Source organism: Ailuropoda melanoleuca, chromosome 12 (assembly GCF_002007445.2).
Source record: "Ailuropoda melanoleuca isolate Jingjing chromosome 12, ASM200744v2, whole genome shotgun sequence".
NCBI lineage: Eukaryota > Metazoa > Chordata > Mammalia > Carnivora > Ursidae > Ailuropoda > Ailuropoda melanoleuca.
Window position 1 is genome coordinate 50005160 of NC_048229.1, and position 19743 is coordinate 50024902.

Here is a 19743-nt window from a genome sequence, read left to right on the forward strand (position 1 = left end):
GATGCCTGGTTTCGGCGGATTGTTACCCTCCCCGTCCCTTCCCTCTGGTCTTCGGAGGGGTGGAGCTCACTCCCACCTTCCAGATTTAATCTAGGGCAGAATGAGCCCTGGGGCGGTGCCTCTGAGGCTGTGAAGGTGACTGAGGGGCCGAATACCGTGGACCTCACTCTTGGAGGAAGGGGCCTGGAGGCCTCTGAGAGGCCCACAACCAGTTAAGTTCTTCTGGTGACCGGTCACCCGGGACTGCGCCTGGGAGGGCACCTATAGATAACGAGACAACTGGGAGCGCTCAGGTCACCAGTCCCTAAAACCGGATGTATAGGGGCGCCTGGGTGACTCAGTCGGTTAAGAGTCTGCCTTCGGCTCAGGTCCTGATCCCAGGGTCCTGGGATCGAGCTCCCCGTCCAGCCTGCTCTGTGGGGAGCCTGCTTCTCCCTCTCCCTCTGACTCCCTCCCTTGCTCTCTCTGTCTGTCATGAATCAATACATAAAATCTTTTAAAATACCCCTAGATGTATAAAGGTACAAGAAATTCCCTATCTATCCATCTGATTCCTTGGCTATACAAATAGCTAAAATTCCTCTTAAAAATTTGATAATTGGATCTCAAACCAGGTTATGAGGAATAACAGGTGTTCTGGCAGAAAAGGGTACCATAGCTCAATATACTCGGGCAAAGTATACGTTGAAGAGTCACGAGGCATATCAGCGGCTCTGATGTGTTCCCAAGTGAAAAGCATGTGAACAGAAGTGATTTCATTCCGCTTCACTGTTTCCCATCATGATTAGACTAGGGATTCCTTTCTTCACAGAATGTCTGTCACCATTTTGCCTTTGTGAAACGCAGTTTAAGAGTCACCTTGTGGTGGGCAGAGCTCTAAAAACGCCCCCTGCCCCTTTCCAAGATTCTCCTCTTGGGAATTATTCAATCAAACTCGAATGCAAGGACTGCTGGGGAGAGACTCTGCATGTGGAATTTAAGTCCTAAGTACATTGAGCTTATGATAGGGAGACTATCTGGGTGGGCCTCACCCAATCAGTTGAGCCCTTGATTGAAAGAATGACAAAGGCTTGTGGAAGTCCCCTCACTGGCTTTGAAGGCAAACAGGCCATGTGGGAAGGAGTGGGGACAGCAGGGGAAGCAGAGGGCAGCCCCAGCTGTCAGCCTGCAGAGAGGTGGGACCCCCACGCCTCCTGTCACACAAAACGGGATGGTGCCAACAGCCCGAAGGAGCTCAGAAGTGGATTCTTCCAGAGCCCCCAGAGAAGAGTCCAGCTTGGCTGACACCTTGATTCTGGCCTTGTGAGATCCTGTGTCGGGAACCCAGGTGAGCCCTCCAGATTTCTGACCCACAGCACTGAGAGGTAAGTGACAAATCTAGCCACTAGGTTTGTGTTACTCCATTAAACAGAGATAAAACCCAGTAACTGTTGATTCAGAGAAATCAGAGCAGAAATACTTGTGGTGCACTCGTCCTTACCCCGTGACGTTTCTAAGGTGTTCTATACATAGCCAAGCACCTTGCTCTAATCGGGGTGGGCAGGCAAGGTGTCTCCATGTTTACAGGTGAGGAACACGGAGGGGCTTGCCCAACACACTCAGCCAGTACACGGAGGCAAGGCTGCGTGGATGGGGCTTGTCCTGTGATTTAGGGTGAAGAAGTTTCTTTTACTCTCTCTTGCTTTCAAATAGGAAAACGAGCATTGCAAGAGACGCTGCAAGGAGGAGCTGGGAAAGGAGCGTGAAGACAATTCAGAGGACACATCAAGCAAAGGATTGCCCTACTTCATTAGAGAGCCCCCCTCTTTCATCTCTGTGTCTGACCAGAAAAGCTTGTTAGAGAAAGGACTCACCGCTGAGAGCCAGTGACAATGTGTGGGGGCAGGGTGGGGAAGCGGACCGCTGGGAAGCTTTCTTTGGGTGACTAAGGGCAAAGACACACAGGCCTATAATACCAAGAAGAACAATGTCTGCAGGCTGACCTCCCAGATGGCTGGTTTGCAGAGGTGGGGCTGGCCCCATAATTAATCTGCTTTCTTGGCCACAGCTAGCATTCCTACCTGGGCAGCCGCTCCCCTTAAAGGGGTCCCTCACTTAGCATCATGGAGCAGACAAGTCATCTGGGACCAGCCCCCGTAGGCACAAGTGGACATGGAGGTCCGGAAAAAGGATAAGACTTTGACAAGGTCCCAGGGGCCCTGACTTTCCATTCCAGGATTCCCCAACACACACACACACACACACACACACACACACACACACACACACACACACACTATACTTAGCTATAATCTCATGGCATTTCTTCATGCTGGTTACTCATCACTTCCTGATGAACCAGAGCTCCTTACCAAGCAAATTTAGTGTGTGTGTGTGTTTTGTGTCCAGCATGAGTCAGAATTCTGTGTTTACTATTGTCCTAATAATAATAAAGTCTAACACTGATGGAATACAGACCCAGTGCTGGACACTGTCTTGAAAGTCTGCGGGTTAACTCACTTCTCAGAGCAAGCCCATGACCCTGGGGAAGCCATCCCGGTTCTTAACAAATGTTTCTGCCCAGAGGCAGGTCGAGGTTTTGCAGGGCCTGAAGCTGATACAATTTTGTAGGTCGTTTGGAAGGGAATAAAAAGTTACAAATATAAAATTAGGTACAGGGTCTTGGAAGGATCCCAAGAAAGAGAGGAGCTCCGAAGCATTACAGTAAATCTGCCTCGGTTTCCCTCTTTCTCCTTGGCACGGGTGAGCGTTGCCTGTTCCCGCCCCGTGAAGTTAGCAAGGCCTCCTGACTTACTGGGCAATGTGAGTAAACTTCATGTATGTCACCTCCAAGAGGAAGTTTCAAGACCCAGAGAATGATTCCCCACTTTTCTCCCCCATCCTCGAGTTCCCCTTCTCTGCAGTGATGGTAGAAGCGTGTGCTACGATGGAGCGTCTTCTGCCTGGGGACTCAGAGTCATTAAAATGATTACAGTGTCTCCTCCTCTCACCCTGCCCGGTGTCAACCCACAGTAGACACAGAGGGCTGAGTGAGAAATGAGCTTTTGTTATATGAATTAACCAAGATTTTGGAGATTAAGTGTTTTGTTTGCTAACCACGGCAAACCTTGGAGACCCTAACTGATACAGGTAGGGTATGATCATTGTTCCCATTTTCCAGATGACAAATCGAGGTACAGAGAGGTCTAGTGACTTGCTCAAGGTCATGCAGCTAGTTAGTGGTAGCCCTGGGATGAAGTGTCCTAATTTCCCGGTGATACCGGGGAAAGGTGAGGCTTTCTTAACTGAAGATATTGTCCCATCTAGAGGCTGCTACTCAGCTCTCGCTGATGGCTGTAAAAGAGGAATGTGGGTCAATTGTTGCCAGATCTTCTGATTTTTTGAAAGAGACGCCATAAATCCAGAGTTTCAATGTGAAATCCTGAATGTTATAGATAAGCAACTCATTGAAGTCTTTTTTTTTTTATTATTGTTTTTTTGAACCCTGTGAGGTCAAGACATCAGGTAGCTTGATTTGGTTCACCAGTTTGAGATCCTACAACATCCAACCTCTCATGAAGGAACAAACAAACAAAAACAACTGGAGATTCAAGCTGGGACCAAGAATGTGCTTGGTGACAGGGCTGCAACAGGCAGCAATCCGAGAAGGCTTCAAGGAGGTGGGAGCACTCGGCATGAAGGGTTGCGGTCAGATGTCCAGTGCGTCGAGAGGAGAGGTCTCATGTAGCAAGATGACTGAGGTTGGAGGTGTTCCTGGGCATGGAGGGTAACATACGGTTTCTAGCATTCAATTGCACAGAACACGTGTTGTCAGACTCACATTTTTATAGGAGGCTGTCATCCTCACATGCAAATACTCCTCAAAGAAACACTAATTGTTCCTTATGATGCATATCTGGAGGCTTGGCTGGCACTCTGAACACATGGGGTGAAGCAGGAGGCAGTGGGGTGTCATTCAGCCAAAGAAAGGGACAAGGGGCTGTCACGGAGCAAGGCTTCCCAGTGACTGGAGATTGCCTTGGACCCCAAGGAAGCCGTTCCCTGATGAGGCCAAGGTATTTACATCCAACTTGTCTCTTCTTCGGCTGTTTGTCTGCGGGGCTTAGCTTACTCCTGGGGAGTGGGGCAATGAAGAGTTAAGAAGGTTATGTCCCTGTAACTCTTTAACACTAAGGGAAGTCATGGTCAGATGAGACTCGTGAGTGTCCAAGAGCATCTGACCTCTTGTATTAACCCAGAGGTTTCCAAAGCATAGAGGGAAACACAAAATGCCATAAGAATAAAAGGGCTCGGGGCACCCGGCTGGCTCAGTCAGCAGAGCGTGCGACTCTTCATCTCTGGGTCATGAATTTGAGCCCCACGTTAGGTGTAGAGATTACTTAAAAAATTAAAAAAAAAAAAGAATAAATGGACCATCTATGGAAAAAGAACCTGTAAGCAAAGACACTTGGAAAATGGAATTGCACAATGAAGCAAAACCCTTTGCTGCAGGACTTCTCAGAACTTTTGATATCCCACAAGCACTGGGCATCTCTGAGCACAGCATGGCACCCTGCTTTGCTATGGAATCTTTTTTTTTTTCCAGAACTTCTTGGAAAAGAATGCCATAGAGAACCTGCTTTGAGACACACTGTCTAATTTTTCATTTGTGGCTTCTCTCCTCACCTGTCAATATCCTTGCCTCTTTCGTTCCAGGTTTCTTTAAGAATTGCAGTTTTCTCTTTCCAGGAAATGGGTCATTTCTGCTTATCGGTTAGTTTAAAGGATTGGGGGACCAGTGGAGCCTGGGGGAGGTCACCGCATATCTGTCATGGTAACCGCCTGTCCTTGGGCTCTCTGGGGTGACACTGGTATCTCCCCCTGGTCTCCGCTCAGGAGTGACTTTCCCAGATGGCATTTGCAACCCAGGGGAGGAGCTTCAGGGCACTTGGAAGGTAGTGGCATTTAAAGGAAACGCTCCCTCTGCCTGGGGACATGTACTGGAGGAGGAAAAGGAAGAGGAGGAGAGAGAGGAGCCCCTGCGTGGTTGACCAAAAGGGGCCCCTTTTATGGCCTTCCTGTTTATGGCTGAGAAGTAAACAGCTTGGGAGGCAGGTTCTCTGACGGCAGCTGGGGCACTGACTCAAGCTGGCTGGGGACCTTCTCTTTCTGGGTGGCAGGGGGCGGGGAATCTGCCAGTCACGCTAGTCTCAGGGGGCATTCTCCCTTCCTCTCACACCATCTGCTTCACCCACATTATTGGTCCTACTGCTTTTGAGGGACAGCTGGGGATCTGTGTGCACGGGCTTGGGGTGCAGATCCCAGCTGCGCCACTCAGTGGCTGTGTGACTTCGGGCAAGCCTTGAACCTCTCTGGGCGAGGGTCCCGAGCAGGGAGGAGTAGGAGGGGTTTGGGAGGATGTGCAGACTGTGTCTGGGAACAGCACTTGCGACTCACCCGACGTGTGGTAAGTGTCCATACACGTTTACTGCTCTGATTGTTATTTCAAGGGTCCCCTCGGCTAAGCCCTCCAGGCCCTGGGGTGGCCGGGGGGAGGGCTGCGACTGGGGGAGGGGGCCAGGCCCACCACTGAGAAGATTCCCCAGGCCTCGGGTCGATGCAACAGCGCTCTCTCTCTCCGGATTGGAACCCGGAGCACTTTGCCTCCCGAGAAACACAGGCTGTGATGGACGAGAAGGTGCCCCGGCCGGAATGAAGAACACGACGCCGGGGGCAGCAAGCACCGGGAGAATCAATAAACTATAATTATCAGGAACGGTGTCGGTGGGAGGTGGGGAGTCCTGGGGACAGAGAGAGACAGAGGAGGGGCGGAAGATGTCGCAGAGAGGGGACAGCGACAGCAGCACACGCACGCGCATTCTGATGGAGGCAGAAGCGTGCACGGGAGCACGCAGGTGCCAGCAGCGGGAGCTGGAAGCGTCTGGCACGCTCTGGCCCTCCGACCCCTGCGGGAGGGCCTGCTTCGTGGGCAGCACGGAAGCGGCAAGAGTGGGAGACTCTCACCCATTCCGTGCAGCGCTGACATCCGTGTTTCCATCCACGCAAGTCACTGTGCATTTCTTTAAATTCCCCAAGCCCTCACCCGCCCACACCAGTCCTTTGAATTACTAATAAGAGTCTAAGGGCCTAAATATAATATCCGTAAAGATACCATATTAACTCTTGGATGCGAGGATGGGATTTTCTAATGCCCACTTAGGGGCCTGATCTGTTTAGTTGGGCCGAGAGAGTAAAACAAGATGGGTGGTGACGTATTGAGTTAGAAATGCTACTTTGAGGGGTGCCTGGGTCTTCATCGTCCCCGAATTTAATGCTCCTTCCCCAGCCCGCCCCCTCTATGCAGTTTCTGATGCAGCCCTGCTCCATTCCGTTGTCCCTCACCTTATACCTTTGCAAAGCCCGCCTCAGAAGTTGCCTTTTTTCTGATTCCCCAATACCTCCCATTTTGAGGTCTACTCCCCAGAAAGAATGACTAAATCTGTGTGTATTTTCTAGGCCTTCCATCCCCCCTGCCCCGACTCCCCATTTGTTCTGGTAACCTTTACAAGCACATAAGCGGCCTTGACTGAGGTCATTTGGGATTGACGTGTCTCCTGACTCTCTTAGAGACTGTCGTAGGAGGGGTGTATCCGTGACCCTCAAATAGGTTGTGCCCCTCCCCTCATCTGCCTTTACGTAAGGATCGTATATTTTATTTTATTTTATTTTAAAGATTTTATTTATTTATTTGACAGAGAGAGACAGCCAGTGAGAGAGGGAACACAGGCAGGGGGAGTGGGAGAGGAAGAAGCAGGCTCCCAACAGAGGAGCCCGATGTGGGGCTCGATCCCAGAATGCCGGGATCACACCCTGAGCCGAAGGCAGACGCTTAACGACTGAGCCACCCAGGTGCCCCAGGATCGTATATTTTATTTGAAAGAGAGGGAGAGAGAGAGACTGCAGAAGGTGGGGGGGGGGCGGGGAGCGGCAGAGGGAGAGGGACAAGCAGACTCCCCGCTGGGGGCTCAATCCCAGGACCCTGGGATCATGACCTGAGCCACCCAGGCGCCCCAAGGATGATATTTTTGAAAGCAAACACACATGCAGACAAGCTTGTTTTCATGGGCTTTGCTGTGTGCCCGGCACTGGGCTAACAACTCAGTCGTTCAGTCAGCTGGCCTGATCTCAGCGGTGCCAATGAGCAACCGCTTCTTCCCTCATTTATGGGTAGAGGGGCTGGACGGACTCACCGCCTCCCTGTCACAGAGCTTGCTGGTGGCCAAGCCTCGAGGATGTCCAGGCAGGACATCTGGATTGCACTGTGAAGTACAAGGTCATCACCGCCTTGCCCAGCAAGGAGACCCTGACAGGTTAACCCGCAAGGCCTCACGGTTCACCGTAAGTGACCAGATGAGGTCAGAGCAGGCCCCCCAACCGCCCTGAGGAGACGTTGATTCGGAGGAGATGAAGGTCGCACAGTAAATCCCATCCTGCTTGCGGGGGGTCTCTAGGATCTATCTCGCACATCCTTCTCTGCCTCCCGCCCACCACCTTGAAGGAGGTACATCCCCTCTACACCCTCCCCTGCCACCTTCTCCGGCTCTAGCGGACACATTTTGCAAGGAGGTCAGCCTCCTAGCCCTCAGCTGGGGAATCACGTGGCTGCCTAGGTTCCCAGGGTGCCGAGGGCAGGAGCTCTGGGCCTGGTACTGGGCCAGCCTGGCCTTCTCCACCTGGCTGGCTCCCCAAGATTCCGTCCGTACTCCCTGGGCGGTACTATCCAGAAAGATCTCTGTGGTCTGGAAGCCGAAGGAAGAACCTTTTGTGCACCTGCTTGGCTGGTCCAGGGAGGGACCCCTCAGTAAGAAGACTGTTTGGGGGTTTGAGGTGGTTCGGTCTGCCCACAGAGGCCCCTAAAATGTTCATCTTGTGCAGGAGAGTGACAGGGAGAAAGGGGAGCCCATGTGCAGGAAGGGGTTTGGATTTTTCTCTGATCACTGAGCACAGTGTCTGCCTCTTAATGGAGAATGTGATTTCTTTCTCTCTTTCTCTCTTTCTTTCCTTCTTGGTTATTTCACGTTGATATGGTGACCTCGGGCGAGGCGCAGCAGGGGGCTTCCTTTCATTCTTATCTTTTTGTTTCGTTTCGTGTCCATTTCAACTGTATGAAACTGCCCAAGAGTTTCATTTGGATACAATGAAGCCAGATATCAGAAACAGAAATTACCTTCAAGACTGGGAGTCTTAAGATTCTGTAAGATTCTTCCCCTTTCTAACCTCAGTGCAAAATTTTCACTTAGTGACTTATTTTCCTACCTTGATGGGATAACACCAGAGAAAGGATTGTTAAAAAAGAAATGGTGTGTGTGTGTGTGTGTGTGTCTATGTTTCCCACTTTAATTAAAAGGAAAATAAAACTTAGAATGATAGTCCGCTGAGAAGCAGGTTTCCAGCCCGGCCAACGCCGCCCTCCGGGGTTATTTACAAGAACCAGGGCTCTGGGTTTGTCTAGTTTCTTCGATTTCCAACCCAAATCATGTTCACTCCTAAATGGCATTCAGGAATACAAATGTGAGACTTTACAGAAGGCTTAAATATGTGTAGGGATTGGAAGCAGCATTTCTTCAAATTTAAGGGAATTTTGGTTGTGTTAACTGAAGTCCATTTCCCCTCACAAATTCACTTGGGGGAAGAGAGCTAACTGGGAGCACCCCAAGCAGAGGGATCACTTTCATTAGATGCCTGCTCACTTGCTTGACAGGGAGGGCGAAGTCTGGAAACTCTAGAAGAATAAAACTGGTTGAAAAAATAATAATGCTGGTCATTACTTCTTTCTCTCTCTTTTTTTCCAACTTCGATTTTTCTCTTTCTTTCTTTCCATATAGCTCCGCATCAGGCATGGTAGACCTTGCCCCCGCCCTCCCCAGGCCAGGTGTCTGCTGGCCTGGGCTTGCACAGGTGAATGGGCAGTGGCGGGGAGGGGGTGGTGTTAGGGAGGGAAGGAAGATCGGGGGAGCAGAGCAGTTTCCATAAGCAGATTTGGGGTCTGAACTTTAGCCACCGTGCCAAGGGAAAGACAGGCCTGGAGCACAAGTTGCTCTTTCTTTTTCTGATACTGAGCTCAACATCCCAAGACCAGTGAAACCTCTCGCTCAGGAGACTTTATAAAATGGTTATATACACTACCGTGACCGGTGCTGGTGAGTTTTTTTAAAGTAAAGTCTGTCTTTTTTGTTTCTTTCTTTTTTTAAAAAAATTAATTTGATGCTAGCGTTTCATGGGGGCAGACAGGAAAGATACCAGAGGAACAATATCGTAGTCACTGCCAAAAGTGATGACAAACTGTGTGGCTTTCGGCTTGGGACTGCTTATTTTCCCTCCTTACAATACTTTATTCTCTTTTCCACGCTCAAATGTGTGCATTAGAAAGATTTTACTTTCTTTCTTTTTTTTTAATTTTTTGATTTTGCCTTCTGTCTTATTCCTTTTTCTCCTTCCTTACAGTTTTGAGTCTCCTCTCAAGTGCTCAGAAACATACATGTATGCACGCAGGGGGCCATGGACATGCACGTCTCCCTGGGTGACCCTGATTTCCTCTGTGGCTTCCCCTAAAGCCCCTGCTGTGCTCTGTCCCCCTTGAAGTTGACATCTGGGTGGCCCTGATACACGCTAAAGATTTCAAGCTTGTCCGAAGTTCCCCAAATGTCTCCATCCCCCACGGACCCTGGGTTTCTCGCTGTTGTCTCTATTAGCATGGACCGAACGCCCTGCTTTGTGGGCTGATTTATGGTTGCATTAGGGAAAACTCCACAGAGGGTATAAAATACAGTGTCCCACGCTTGGGCCTGATCTCACATGTTATCGGTGATTGTGAGTGCATTTTATAACCTGAGTGCCAAATCGAAATCAAGGTGATTTGCGCATCAATCTCCTGGATAAAATCAGGGCATGCTCTATTGTGGTTTGACCTTCGTGGTGCCTTTGGCTGGTCTGACTTGTCTAAGTCCCTTGGACAATTACCCAGGGACAGTTGGAAAATGCACAGATAATGGCCAGAGCTGGGATTACCAGCTGTATCAAAAGGCTTAACTGCTCACCCCAGAGACACTTGAGCGCCAGAGAAAAAGCCCTAGGAGGAGGCTCGCCTGGTCTTTAAGAAAGGCAGGCTGCAGGCAAGAGAGGGGAGCATCTTGGAACTGCTTCTCCTTCGGTGCACTTTGAGCGAACCCCTAAACTCCGTAGCAAATCCGGAAAGAAAAACTCCAATCTTACAACAAGCTGGGTGGGTAACTGGGCTCCAGAAAGCCCACGCGGGCCCTCCTTGACTTGCTTACAATCCCAAGAGCTCAGCTGCCTGTGGGTCAGAGAAGGAATTAAGTTTCTAGAATGAATGGAAGGCAGGCATAGGAATGAAATCAGAAATCAGAAATTTGTTTTCTTTTGTTTTGTTTTGTTTTGTTTGTCTTGCCACCCCCAAAGTGGGCTCTCCTTACTGGTTTTCAAAAAAACATGGTCAGAGGCTTCTGAAAAATCTGTCTCCTTCGAGAAAGTTCGAATCTTAACCCCAGATTTTGACGGTGGCATTTTAAGAGCCTTGCAGGGTTAGAGATATTTTGAACAGGATTCGTGGCAATTGTAGATTTTTAGAATCTGAGGGCTCTTTAGTGATGGTCAGAGGGTGTATTTAGGATAAATATTTTCAAGTCAGGGTTTTATGCCTATAATCTGAGTTTCTCAACTTATATTTAGCCCAAACTTCTTTTTAAAGTAATTTCTTCTCTTTTGAATCTGCACCCTTTCAGAGTCCAGGGGAGGAAGCTCAGCCGGCTCTTCAGATGGTAAAGCCTGTTTTAAATCCCTTTAAGATATGCTAATGTATATGGGCTGATTATTAAGATAAATACCTTGTGTTGGAAACTGGAGTTAATTATAATATATATAATTAGTCACTGGTCAGCCTAGAAGTTATAATTTATTGTTCCCTGATTTGCATTTATTATCAAAGATATTTAATTTACAGGAATTACAAAAAATAGCCTGTTTGAGTGGTTATGGAGATGGTGGGCATTTAGCAAACTTCAAAACTCTCTTCCCCACCCCCAAACTTTTCTAAACCCATTATATTCAATTTCAGGAAATAACACACCAACATTAGGAGATGGCTCCCGCTTGTTGATTCAAAAAATGGGAAAGCCATTTTTGTAGAAGAAAGGATGCCGTTTTCTCTTCTAGACCCTTATTTTTGGGAACACTAGGTAAGCTTGCATGATAAGAGGGTCCAAGTCCAAGTAGAATTATGGCGCTTGGGTGATAAGGACGTCTTTTGTGTCATGCTGGGGTGGGGAGGAGAGCAAGGTAAAATATTAGAGGCTTTTTTTTTTGGTTAATCATTTCTCCTGGACAGGGAAGGAGAGACGGGCAATTTGTTACAGATGGAGCTTTTGTGTAAAAGGGATTCCTGTGCTTTTCGTGTAAAGTCCGTTTCCATAAAGCCCTACCCTCCTTTTGAACGCATTGTTTTCTTCATTCCTTCTCCAGCTCCCGCTCTGTGGCAACTCTGGGACCCCTCAGTCACACAGGACCCTTCCTGGTGTCCCTTTGTCTCTGAATTCATGCGTGTGTTACAGGGGCCCCTTGGCCCAGTGTGAGAAGGCAGCCCTCAGTCCTCTCGCCTCCAGGGATCCTTTGTAAAATAAACTCAGCCACAATTTGCACTGAGTTTGTCGGCAATGTGTCCGTAGGGGGAGGGACACCCTCTGGGCCTCCAGATCTTTCCGTCCTGAGGTGAAGGAGTCGTCCATCCTTGGGTGATGTCTGTAAGAACATACCGTCCAGGGTTCTGTGTCTTCTGATAGAGATCATCTTAGAGCCATTTGGACATTCTTTTAGAACGTGTTGGATGCTGAGATCAGATGATACTCTTTCAACTCCCATGTCTTCAGAGGTCAGAAATGGGGATATCTGACTTTCATGAGTAAGAGTGAAGCTGTCAGATTGGGTGGGACTCGAATGATTCTTCCTGTGGACAGAAATCCTGTTCTCTTATCGGAAGAGAGGGCAGAGGTGAGGATGGGGGAAACCTTTCAGGCCCTCATGGGTTCTCAGGGCAACTCCTTTTGGGCGGTGAAAAAAAACAGAGGCCCGCGCAGCATGAAACACCATGGAACACCTTCTGGTCATTTCTGCAAAGGGCCGCCTGGCTTCTTCTCTGCTCAGGAAGCCCTGGTGGGGAAGTGTGCACCGGGGGTGGTGTGCATGCAATCCAGGGGGCCTTGACTGCGGAGAATTTAAAAAACAAACACTAGGGGTGCCTGGGTGGCCCGGTCGGTTGAGCAAGCCAACTCTGGGTTTCGGCTGCGGTCATGATCTCGGGGTCCTGGGATCAAGCCCCCCAAAGGCTCTGTGCTCAGCACAGAGTCTGCTTGTCCCTCTCCCTCTCTCTGTGCCCCTCCCCCCGACTCATGCATGCATGCTCTCTCTCTCTCAAAAAATAAATAATCTTAAAAAAGAGAGAGAGAAAAGATAACGAATGCCGACTAAAAGTCGTCTCTTTTTTATTATGACCATAAGCTGGCAATTCTAGCATCAGTGATAGAGTACCCGTGTGCTGTTCCGGAATGTCCTTCAGTCATGCACACACACACCAGCTCTGTGTCCACACAGATGCCCATTTCTGGGTCAGGGCAGCCACTCCCCAGCCACTGAGAGTGTGGGTTGCCCGTGCCACCTGTCACCTTTCCTGGAGAGTGATACCCAGCCTTTCCTGAGCAGCCCATGGCCAGTGGGTGGCCAGTCCCTGCAGGAAGACGGCCCTAAGAGGCAGTTCACCATTCAGAGTCCTCACCTCCGCAGGCCACGTGTAGGCTTGGCTCCAAATCACAGTCTTGCCCAGCCTGATCATTCATTTCTCTGGCCTGCGTCTTTCCCTCCTGTGAACACACCCCCAACACATTGTGGGCATTCAGATTCCTATCTTGGGCTGTGTTTCTAGGGTACCCTCCTTGAGTCATTTGACTTCCAGGCAGGAGTGCTCTGCCTGGCAAGAAAACTTGGTCTCTGGTTTCCCAGATCCGCCTGTGACCCCAAAGTATCTGTGTGTCTCCTTTCTTCCTCTTTGCCTATTGATGCCAGATGTGCTCCCACAACAACTCTGGACTTTTCAGGTGCATTTGTTGTCATCCATGGGGTTCAAGAGTTACAGAACCATGGGCAACCCTGAGGATGTTAGAATTCTTCTCTCAAGGACTCTGTCTGCAGCTCATGACCAGCCTGCGGGAGGCAGGAGAACATGAGTTTTGTAGCTCGACAGACCTGGGTTGAGTCCAGGCTGCCATTTACTTCCTGTGCAATAGTGAGTGTGAGACTAGCCCAAGGCCACCCTCCCCAGGTGATAAGACCAGAGACAGCCCGTGAACCCAGGACCGCCATTCCAGAATCTCTGCATTCAGCCCCCATCCTGTGCTTAGCCCAGCCCCTGGGTGCTCAGACAGTGGTAACAACGATTATTCCACTGACAGGATGACAGTGATGTCAGCAACAAGGTAGACAGATCAAGACTGGCGCATGTTGGTAACAGAGGCCAGTAGACCAACTGAAATTCTGCAAATTCTTCCTCACAGGCTCCTTCTGTTGAGAAAAAAGAATAAAAAAACCCCCCCAAAACCCCCAAAGACCCAAAACCTTGAGGTCCTGAAATCAGCACTGGTCTTGGAGTCAGAAAACCTTGGAGTCAGATCCCAGCTTCGGGTGAGTTCACTTGTCTGAGCCTTGGTGTGCTCATCTGTGAAGTCGGCGGAAATGTCCAGATTAAATGAAAAGAGATCATCAGTACAAGCTTTCAGCCCTGTGGCTGGAGTGGTAGGGGCCCAGCAGGTGTCAGGGGGCTGGAAGAAGGTGCATCTTGGGTGGCTCTGGAGAGAAGCCATGCGTGGCAGTGTCACCTCTGCCCTGAGTGCCACCAAGGAAGAGGTGAAAGGAAATTGGAGGAATTCCCGGGACCCCGGTAGACAAGGACTTGCTGTTTCCCTGACTTTGCAGTGCCGGTTCCCCTGTACTCGCGGGGTCCTCTGCTATTTCCAGGTCCTGTTGTCACACCTATGGCCTCGTTATCCTGAAAGTACACTTCCCCAAGCAATGGCACAGGAGGGCAGAGATTTTAGTCTGTATTGTTCATCAGTGCATTCCCAATACCTACAAGAATACCTAGCATACCCTGGACTTGCGATAAATATTATCGAGAAAATAAACCTTATCAAGAGCCAAGACTTGGGGCCCCTGGCTGGCTCAGTCAGAAGAACGTTTGACTCTTGATCTTGGGGTTGTGAGTTTGAGCCCCACGACTGAATGTGGCAGGGACAAGCATTCCACTAGGTGCCAAGAGGCCTTATGGTGTGTCCCTCCTCTGCTCTGTGGCTTTGGAAAAACTGCCTGTCCCCTTTGGACTTCATCCGTCGAGCAAGCCGGTGATACCAGCTCTGCTTTACAGAACTAGGATAATGCCATTTACCTCTTACGGGGTCTTTGAATTTGAAGAGCTATGAAATTGATCTGAAAAGAACAACGGAAGGACATTTAGCTCCTTCTAGGATTTCCTGTAGATAATATTTCTACAAAATGTGCTGCAAACTTTCTCTTAGAAATGTAAAAACACCTTTCCAAATAAACTCTTAGGTTAAGAAGTCCAAACAGAAATAGTTGAACTATTTAGAAATTAATGGCACCATGTGCCAGAACCTATGGGATATAGGTAAAGCAGTACTCAGAGAACAATTTATAGCCTTAAATGGTTTTATCAAGACATAAGATTGAAAATGCATGAACTGAATATTCAATGCAAGAAGCTGGAAAACAAACACCACCACCATTAACCACACGCACGTGCACGCATGCACGTGCACACACACACACACACACACGGAGGAAGGAAGGAAAGTTTCCACATGAATTTTTTCACGGAAAAGTCTTAGGATAATGGGATATGTTTCTACCAGGAGATTTTCCAAAAGTGATTCATTTTCCATTAATCAATAATTTGCAATTATATAGTGCCTTATGCGAGTATGACGCTTTCTCCATGATATAGCCATTCTACAGTAGCCATTCTGTAATATGGCGTTTTATCTACATCCTCTTGGGAAAAGCACCAATTAAGGAAGATGAAAGGGATTGTGAGGAGCGACCCTTGATCATGTGAAGAGGCATCTTGCTTGGTGACGCAATTTGTATAATATGATAATGGCATCAAGCAGGACCTGGAGACCAGAGTATAATATGCAGGGTCCTGTGGGGAGGGACGACCCTCAGCCACCAGGGGGAATTTCCAGGGGAGCAGAGGGACGTAGAGGGGCAACAGTGTGCTGGCTTCCTTTTCTAGTTCCACTTGACAATTGGTCTGATGACTAGCAGGAAACCAGACTCCTAGCTCCCTGAGGACATCATCCAGACAGAAGACCACTGGAAAATTCCATCTGGACTGGAGCAAAGAAGACCACCAACACCCCTTTCTTTAAACAGCACCTGACTCTCGACTCCTGCTCAGATCAGCAACTTAGAGAATTGGGTCAAACACCCCCTTTGATGTTTTTTTCTACCCCGGTCTAGGCAGTGCCAGCACTTTCTCTCCTGCCAGGAGGAAGGAACCAAGACACAGAAAGCTTTCCAAGCCTAGGGCTTCAACCCATGCATGGAGCTGCTGGTTCCTGTATACACTGACTGGAGTCAGGGCTCTGGGGTATCTGGGAGTCTCCCCTGGGGTGGCGAGGGCCTTGAACCGGACACACTGCAGGGGTGAGGGCACCTTTAGATTGGATGTCCAGTGGGTCTCCACTGACTTATTTAACCTCTTGAAGCCTTGTTTTATTTTTGCATTGTTGTTTGTGTTTTGTGTGTGTGTGTGTGTGTGTGTGTTTTAATTCCATTGTAGTTCAAGTTCACATACAGTGTTGGGTTAGTTGCAAGTGTGCAATGCAGTGATTTGACAACTCCATACATTGCTCAGTGCTCGTTGTGATACGTGCGCTCTGACTGCCCATTCCCTATTTCTCCCACTCCCCACCCACCTCCCCTCTGGTAACCCTCTCTTCTCTATAGTTAAGAGTGTCTTTTTTGATTTGTCTCTTTTTTTCCCCCTTTGTTTGCTTTGCTCCTTAAATTCTGCATGTGAATGAAATCATATGGTATTTGTTTTTCTCTGCCTGGTTTACTTGGCTTAGCATTGTACGATCTGGATCCATCCATGTTGTCTCAAGTGGCGAGATTTCATTCTTTTTCAGGGCTGAGTAATATTCCATTGCACATCTATACACCACATCTTCTTTATTCGTTCATCTATTGATGGACACTTCCATGATTTGGCTGTTGTAAATAATACTGCAAGAAGCACAGGGGTGCAAACACCCCTTCAAATGAGCGTTTTCGTATTCTTGGGGTAAATAGCCAGTCGTGCGACGGCTGGATCCCATGGTAGTTCTGTTGTTTGTGTTTTTGATCTGTAAAATGGGTTAAATCCTACTGCCTTACCTGTCAGTGTGTGGAGGGTGCTGTAACAAACTGTTCTAAACTCGGTGGCTTGTAGACAGTAGACATTTATTTCTCAGAGCTCTGGAGGCTCCAAGTCTAATGCCGGGTGCCCATGTGGCCAGGTGGGGGCCCTCTCATGGGCTGCTGACTTCTCCTTGGTGGAAGGGGGATGGCAGAAAGGATTTCTCTGGAGCCTGTGTTATGAGGGCACTGAATCCCATGCATGAGGACTCTGCCCTCAAAACCTGACCACCTCCCAAAGTCTCCACGTCCTAATACCATCACCTTGCGGGTTACATTTGGGTTGGTTACAAGCATTCAGACCACGGCGCTGTGGTTAAGTTTTCCACGAGGAAATTATATAAAGCATTTAGATTAAGGCCTGGTTTATGCCCACACTCAAACTGAACAGTGGCTGTATGTGGCTTTACTCCTTTTGTGCCAATTTTCTCATTGGGGGAAGAAAGGGGGTAAACAGTAACCATCCTATCTATCCTCCTTCAGAAGGGAATTTAAATATAGAAGGTTGAGCCATATGAAATTGTCAACATTTGATTACTTTTGACCTGTACAAATAGTAATTTTGTGCGGGTCAATCTGATGCAATGTGCTATATGCTAATTCCTATCTATAGAGATTCAGGACCAATTACAAATATGAATTATTACTTTAGTTCCCCCCTCACTTTCCAGTTCCACAGTGAAACACACCTCAGAGACATGACAAGACCGGAACTGTGGAGTTTTTTTTCTCTCTTTGTTTCATTTTATATTCGCCCCCACCCCCACCCCCGGCTCAAAATTATTTTTCCCGGCACTCTGGAGCAGCGAGCTCTGCTAATCCGAGCTATCCCATCGAAGCCAGTAGATTTGTTATTTCAGTGTTAAGTTGTTAATTGATTTGATAATTACCTGGGAGACACACACACATACACATACACAAAACAAATGTCAGGCCACACACTTTTCTCTCGACAGTAAGATGAAGATGTTTTAGTTATTAGAACTCAGATGTCACCTAGAAGAATAAGAGAGGTGCCGGGGAGAAGAGGGGGGGAGTGGAACCAGAGCAGAGGGGGGAGGCAGGCCATCCCTCTTGGTTATCAAGCGAAATGACTCCCCAAATATGACAATAAATCACTGCAGGAATCAATCAGACGGGAGGCCACTGCACCACGCTGATAATGCATCAATCAATATTTAATGTTTACACTTTAATTAATCCACACATGGGAAGCATTCTTTCAGTGACAAAAATAAAGGGATGAGAAATAAAACACCTTTTATATCAAGGAGCGGTCAGCGCACTGCCTATCTGGGTGGCTTTGATTGGAGCTGTCATTGATCCCCTTGAACCTCGCCAGCCTCTGAGTCACATTTGGATGGCAAGCTAATATGGGGGAGGGACCAGCGGTGTCAGAATCCAGCCGGCCGGGCAGATTGTGAGCCCCTCAGAACTGCTCGGAAGTATGGATTCCGGCGAAGGCAGAACAAAGCCAGGGCGAATATTGGATTCTGAACGGTGGTGACACCTTCAACCCGGAAAAGATTTCTGTCTGCAGATGGTGATCTATAACTCGGGCAGGGGGGAGGCAGGGGGAGCAGGAGAGACATGTTTACCTCTGTTTTGAAGAGTCTGAGTGTCATCTTGGGCATGAGGATTTCAATCTCAACCACCAGGACTCTTCCGTAACGTTCATTGTCCAGGAGCACGCTTTTCCCGCTCTGCCCCACTTCTTATCACTCGCTTGAAAGTCCCCACACCCCACATTCATTATAATTCATCTAGAATGGCCCACGAATCTGTTTGAGGTGTGGTTGACTAGTTGACCTCCTACTACATTTTGTAGACATTTCGTCAAACATAGATGACATTTGGTTTTGGCAGATTTCTCTCGATATGCTGGAGCAGTACCTTTTGTTTTGGGTCTCGAACATTCTGCAGGTTCTTGGAAAGTTCCCAGGTTCTTGGAAAGTTTGTAAGCATGTCTATGGATTCTCTTTGAGAAGATGACCCGGTAGGCAATGCTAGATGGACTTTGACCCTGAAAAATGACTAAGTTCTCCTTTTTGGAGCATAGCAGTGAGGTGACAATCATAGATGTTAAAACTGCCAGGAGTCTTGGTTTGGGTTCTTCCAGAAGTAGATCCCAAGGTAAGAATTTGAGAGCCCATGGTTTATAAGTGGGACAGGGAAGGGCAGTCAGTCAAGTAAAGGAGGAGTTGTCACCGCAGATGCATGGGACTCCCTCCCACTGAAAACTCGGGAAGCCAGAGCAGAACACTCAATTCAGAGTGAAAGCTTCTGGAAGGTAAGGAAGCTGTGTTCATCTACTGACTCCCTTTCTGCTATTAATTGAGGGTTTCTTCCAAGGAGCTGGAGGTCCACCACTCCCCACTTCCAAGGCTGGGAACTGAACCCAGCACAGAGAGTCCGCTCTTCTTTCAAGCAGACTTGAGCTTGCAAAGTTGTATGGTAACAAGTTATGAGCACGTATCAACTCTGACCATTCCACCAGGACAAATAAGTAATAACTGACATGGATTCTGACTGTAAAATGTAAAAATAAAACCTCGAAAACAGAGAAAGCCCCAAAAAACAAAACAAACCCCCCCCACACCAAATGGTTTCAAATCAAAACATTATTCTTTAACCTTTTCTCGGTAATCCAAACTTAGAATTTCCTTCAATGTTGGAAGACAGCGCACTCTGTCAGCTGAGTATTAGGTGAAGTCGTTTAGGGGCCGTGTGAGGAAAAGGATAAAGTCACACTGGAGCAAGCTGCTCGTATGGTGCGGGGCATGAGGTTGGCAGGGGCTGGCTGATTCACGAATCCCACTGCACACTACTTCCGGGACATCTTGTCCTATTTCGATTTCTCTTTTTCTCTCTCCTTCCCTATCTCTACCGAACTTCCTTAGCTGACTCTGAGCACTGTCAATTCTCGTACGATGCAACAATTCTGCATAAATTTACAAACTCTACTCCCTAACATAAGAAGGCAGAATAATGTCCTTGCGATTCTTTGTGTAGAATGCACGCTAGAGTTGTCCAGTGCTGACGATATTGATTTAATTTTTTCTTCTTTTGCGTTTATACTACCCCACCTCACGTTCCCTTGAGACTTCATAAATTTACTTCCACTGTATATGTCATTGACCTTAACATATTTCTGATTGGTTGAATAGAATTTAATTTGCAAAAGTTCCCGTTGTAGGAAGCCGGTTCAATGTGTGTCAGTCTTCG

The 19743-nt window shown here is 48.3% G+C and overlaps 1 long non-coding RNA gene across 1 annotated transcript; it reads left to right on the forward strand.

The window, feature by feature from the left end:
- The first annotated feature begins 793 nt into the window (after positions 1 to 793).
- Positions 794 to 2276, forward strand: LOC117795189. The gene is made up of 2 exons (XR_004619050.1): positions 794 to 1327; positions 1693 to 2276. It is a non-coding gene; the product is annotated as an uncharacterized LOC117795189 (long non-coding RNA).
- The last annotated feature ends 17467 nt before the right edge of the window (positions 2277 to 19743 follow it).